General features: G+C 35.5%; 1 long non-coding RNA gene across 1 annotated transcript; it reads right to left on the bottom strand.

Moving 5' to 3' along the window:
• Positions 1 to 261: 261 nt before the first annotated feature.
• Positions 262 to 5267, bottom strand: LOC128605031 (uncharacterized). The gene is made up of 3 exons (XR_008385444.1): positions 4756 to 5267; positions 4525 to 4575; positions 262 to 712 (listed from the first exon to the last, which is right to left on the bottom strand). It is a non-coding gene; the product is annotated as an uncharacterized LOC128605031 (long non-coding RNA).
• Between the last annotated feature and the right edge of the window lie 576 nt (positions 5268 to 5843).

Genomic DNA, 5843 nt, shown 5'->3' with positions numbered 1-5843 from the left:
TGATGAGGTGTTCTGTCTTTGACATAACATTAAGTATGTTGGGTCTACATCTTAAAACTAGATTTTTGTCTAGTTCAAGAGGGCACAGTAAGGTAATATGTTTATATAATATTTATTTATTTATTTATTTATTTTCTGGATTTTTAAACTAAAAATCCGCAATGTGGGTCTCTATATGACAACATAGATTAATTTGCATATTGATTTTATTCATCAAATTACAAATTTAGGTAAAAAAAAAAATAGATAAAAGTAGATTAGAAGTTATTTCTTACATAAACAAGTCATCTTTGAACTAAGTACATTTACAAAATACTATACAAGAACAAAAAAGATGTGCTGACTGAGTATTTGTGAAAGTTGAATAGTAGGGAAATGTTTATTACTATATCTTCAAGAAGGAAGTTTAAAAAGAAGACCAAATAAATGCAAGGGTGGGACTGACAGTTGTGATCAGTGATTGGTCATTGGAAAACAGTGGTAATCAGTAACTGGTCATGGGGAACAATGGTGATCAGTGATTGGTTGCAAGCGCAGTACAGTTAGGCTTTACACACTGATTGTGGGTCAATCGAGCTGCACCGCACATGCCCCATTTGGCATTTTTCATTCATTCATTTTCAGTAACCATTTTATCCTTGTCAGGGTTGTGGTGGATCCAGAGCTTATCCCAGGAACACTGAGCAGAAGACGCTTTAGCATTTGCTTGGGCCTATAGAACAGAAGGATGCATATCAATTTGCACAGTTAGCATTAGACCAGCTAACTGAAAAAAGAGAAAACACAAACATTAGAATCACATTTAATCTGAATGAAAGCAGGCAACAACACAAATAAGCAGAAGATTAACTTTACTAGTGTTCCTCATGAAAGCAAATGATCTTCACTTCACTTCATTTCTATCTGACATCTGTTTACTGTACATTGTTAAACACTCAATACACAAATGAATTTTTCCTCAATTCTTGAGGAAAACAAATGGGATTGTGTTTGCATTAGAGGTTAAATAAATTTATAATTGCATAAACAATTACTATACATCATATAACATATTGCATAAACTACACACAGACTACAATGGATCACTACTTTGCATACTTGCAACCTACATTGTTCCACACATATTTATTTTATAAACATTTAATCTATTTTCAGAAAGCATACACGTATACGCACATGTCTGTGCTTACAGACATGCACATTACAGAACATTTCTGTCTATGTGTGTCTATTTTAACTGGGAGAAAATGGAAGGTGCAGGAAACAGTGGACCAGGCAGAGTCACTGCTTTGGCAGAGAGCTCTAGTGGGGACAGTGGCTTTAAAACAACCCACTACAACCGAGCCCAGGGCAAGGACAGGCACCAGCTGGTACAAGAGGAGATGAGAGCCAGGAATGAGGAACTACATGCAAGCCAGGAAGTGTGTATGCGTTAACAAGATGCATGGACAAGATGAGATCAGGCATTAGTTGTCCTGGTTCAAGTTGTTGCAGCTTGCTGTTATCAAAAGTATGTTGATATTCCAAAAGGTTTGCCTGTAATGTACCAACAAATCTGACGGTGAAGACACCAAACAGGAAGTGAGGCTGTATCTCAGCCTTGCACACTGACACAAATCTTGGTAGGCATACTCAGAACCATGTCTTGAAGCTATGCTTCAGTGACAGCGCCACTTAATGGTTAAAAATGTACAATAACATGCCGAAAATGCTTCCATCTAATTGCCATTCTTGTTACTCCTCCTCCAAACTTTGTCTGCTCTTCACCAATTTTGGCACACATCGTATTGAGACCTGTCTAAGTGGGGAAAAGGCCCACACTGATGAAAAAACATAAATACCTTAGATGTTTTTAAATTGCAACAAGAAAATAATTCAGGTCAGAGCAGGAGTAATCATGTTCACAGGTCAAAGGAGCAACAGACAAAACCACAGGTCACAGCAGTAGTGTCAGCTGCAACAGCAATGCCACCCTGCTGCCCATTTGTTCATCTAGACCTTTTCATATACCTTTCCTTACAGTCAGAGAATTCCACCACTGTCCATGGTCAAAACACACATCAAGAGTGAAACTACAACTCACTCTGGAATCCCTTTGCCTAAAGTTATGGCTCTGCTTTCCTGTGATTGCTTAGGCAACAATTGTAGCACATGTATGAATGTGCGACTCAGTCTGGGTGCTTGGCCCCAGAAATGCTGCTTGCAGCTTTAATTATTATTGTTGTTGTTGCTGTTGTTGTTGTTGTTGTTACAAAAATGTTATCCTTCATTAGGGACTGTGTTCATTTATTCAACTTTGAAGCAAAAAGTTAATCTGCAAAACCAGTAAATGCGTTAACTTTTTATATCAGCGAGCTGGTGCAAATGGATTGAGAAGCACAGGCTCACAGGGCTTCAATATTTGACGCTTTGGGGTTTGGGCTACTACTGTACCTATTTGTATTCTTGTATGACTTTTAAATGATACACAGTTGTCTTTTTTCTCTTTTTTTGTACACAAACCCTTTACAAACAGAGAACACTAAAAAATGCAAAAGTACAACCCCTATTCATAAAAAGATGGGACAGTATGGAAAATGCCAAAAAAAAGTCATTTGAAAATTCAGTTCACCGTGTACTATAATGAAAACACATTATTAACACATTAATATTTAAAACATTAATGTTTGACTTTGTGATTTTTATTTATTTTTGAAAATATACACTCATTTCAAATCTGATGACTGCAAGACACTCCAAAAAATTTGGGACAGTCGACTGTTTACCACTGTGTAACATCATCTTTTAATAACACTTATTAAGTGTTTGGGCACTGAAGACATCAGTTGGTTAAATTTAGCAAGCAGAATTTTCACCCCATTCATCCATTATGCTTTTCTTCAGCTGCACAACTGTACAGGGCCTTCGTTGCCTTATTTTGCACTTCATAATTCACCACACATTCTCAATCGGAGACACTGATAACAGCTTGGATGGTCCTTTTCCTCTTTTGCCCAAACATGACGACTGTTTTGTCCAAAAACTATTTGAAATGTTTACCCGACGGACCACAAAACATGATCCTACTGTGCTACTGTCCATATCAGATGAGACCGAGCCCAGAGTAGACGACGGTGCTTCTGGACAGATTGATGTATGGCTTCTGCTTTGCATAGTAAAGCCTTAACTTGCGTCTGTGGCTGCAGCGGCGAATGGTGTTGACTGAAAAGTTTACCAAAGTATTCCTGAGCCCATGACAGGATATCCATTACAGACTCATGACGGTTTTTAAGACAGTGACGTCTGAGGGATTGGACATCATGCACATTCAAAAGAGGTTTTTGGCCTTGCCCTTTACGCACCGAGATTTCACCGGATTCCTTGAATCTTTTAATTATATTGTGCACTGTAGAAGGTGAAATGCCCAAAATCCTACCGATTTGTCTTTGGGGAATGTTGTTCTCAAAGTGTTGGATTATTCGCTGACGCATCTGTTGGCAGATTGGTGAGCCTCAACCCATCCTTGTCTTTATATGTTTTTTGTTTAAATACAAGTCAAAGTACATTTACAAATCACTCCTCTTTGTTTTTATTAGCATTTTCCATATTGTTCCAACTTTTTTGGAATTGGGGTTGTATTTAGTATTAAAGTATGTATGCATTCTACACAGTTGTAGATTATAAATTAATTTATTTAATAAATTCTTCTTCTTCTTCTTCTTATTATTATTATTATTAACCCGTTGCAGGGTACAATCGCACACCCATTCACACACTATGGACAATTTGGAAATGCCAATCAGCCTACAACGCATGTCTTTGGACTGGAGGAGGAAACCAGAGTACCCAGAGAAACCCCCAAAGCACGGGGAAAACATGCAAGCTCTGTGTACACACGGCAGAGACGGGATTCAAATACCTAACCTTGGAGGTGTAATGCAAACATGCTAACCACTAAGCCACCCTGCCCCCTTCTGTAATTGTATAAATACTCCAGTTATGACTCATTAAACATATTTGTTTCACCTGAATATCATTAAGTAACATATAAACAGCATAAATAATAAGAATTGTGAAAGAATATTCAATAAATTGGTTTATTATGATTGTGGTGTATTTATAATTAAGTCAAAATAACAAGATGTCAAAATAATGAGTTAATAAGTTGAAATACTGAGACACTATTTTGAAATAATGAGTTAGTAAATTGGAATAACAAGTCAGTAAGTCAAAATAATGATAGAAATTTAAAAAACTTTTCACATGTTTCAAACATTCCCCTAGAGAAATTAACCAAATTGTCAAATAACCATAGCCACAAATGATTATCTTATTAAAATTTTATATCATATGTTTATATAAGTATAAATGAATAAACAAATATATTTTGAAAACACATTTATTTAATTATTCTTTATTCTTCAAGGAAACAGCAGGAGCTTCCACTATCATTCTTATGATAACAATAATAACAACCAAATGTAAGAAATACTTATTAGAGTGTTTCATTACACTCCAGACTGTTCATTGTTGGTGGTCACTAACCTGGAAGTTTTTGATCCTGAATCCAAACATTCAAGATGATGATGATGACTGCTATAGAAAAGAAAAATAAATAAAATTATTCTAAATGTGATGCAAATCAATTCATTCTCAATCCAGATAGAACCTTCACAATATAGTGTTTTAAATTTCTGGTAAGTTAAGCTAGGATGTGAAGGCATTTCAGTATCAATAAGAAAGTACACATTTTTACGTCTTGTACACATTACGTACACATTTTTAAGTCTCAGGTTGTGTCTGTCTGGCAGAATAATCTGTTGAATGAGAGTAATCTGTTGAATGAGGTTCCCAGCCTGCCATTTATATCAGTCCATCCCATAAGTTGCACTCAGTACACGAGGAACCATCACTGCTATTCCTGCTATTCATGTGTGGTTTACGGTAATCTCAATTATAATACCTGATCATAGATCTCTGTTTCTGCTCAAAGGTGTTAGTGATTATAATGAGGGAGGTATATTTTCCGTTCTGACCTCTGTACACCAGGATACAGGGTGATTTATTGTAAGCCACCAAAACACTCACACTGCAATGATAAGAATTGGTTTATGCTATTAATGTGCGATAACACTAGCCTGAACTTGGCCAGAGTTTGAGTTTAAATCACCTACAGGAAGCTGTGGCACCTTTACAATAACAATAGACAGATTCCTGTAAGCTGTATAATATTATCTGTAAGGATCTTCACTCTATCTTTATGGTTCCAGTATAAAATCTCTTTACTGCACATTGTTAAACATTCAACACACAAATACCATTTCCAAATAGACAAATGTATATATTAGAAATAAACATATTTATATTTATGTGCATTAAATAAATAAATAATTTAATTGTTAAATGTTTAATTCATTTACATCCAATAGATAAAATTTGTTTTAAAAATTTACGTAACACTTTATAATACTTAAATTCTAATGGATGATATGACTGAAAGTTAGTTTCATAATCCTCTAGTAGCCTAATTGTTATGTACGGAATAACACATGATGGACCCTGCTGTTATTTAAGTCATATAACAGAAGCAAGAGTGCTGTTGTAGTGAATATCAGCACGGCTGTAGGAAGGGGGTTCCAGGTAATCACAGCTTTGCTGACATTCACTACAACAACACAATTGTGTAGTGTTATATTAATTTTAATAATGAATTAATGACATTTCCCACACAATATGGCTAAATATTTTGTTTATAATTTTTGCTCTACCAGCAGAAAAAGTTCCCAAAGAAACCACAGCTGAATATGTGATAAACTATTAGTATAACTGGAATTTTATGCAGCGAAAACAAACAACCTGAGTGA

This window comes from Ictalurus furcatus, chromosome 3 (assembly GCF_023375685.1).
Source record: "Ictalurus furcatus strain D&B chromosome 3, Billie_1.0, whole genome shotgun sequence".
Lineage (NCBI taxonomy): Eukaryota > Metazoa > Chordata > Actinopteri > Siluriformes > Ictaluridae > Ictalurus > Ictalurus furcatus.
This window is presented reverse-complemented; position numbering and strand designations above follow the sequence as displayed.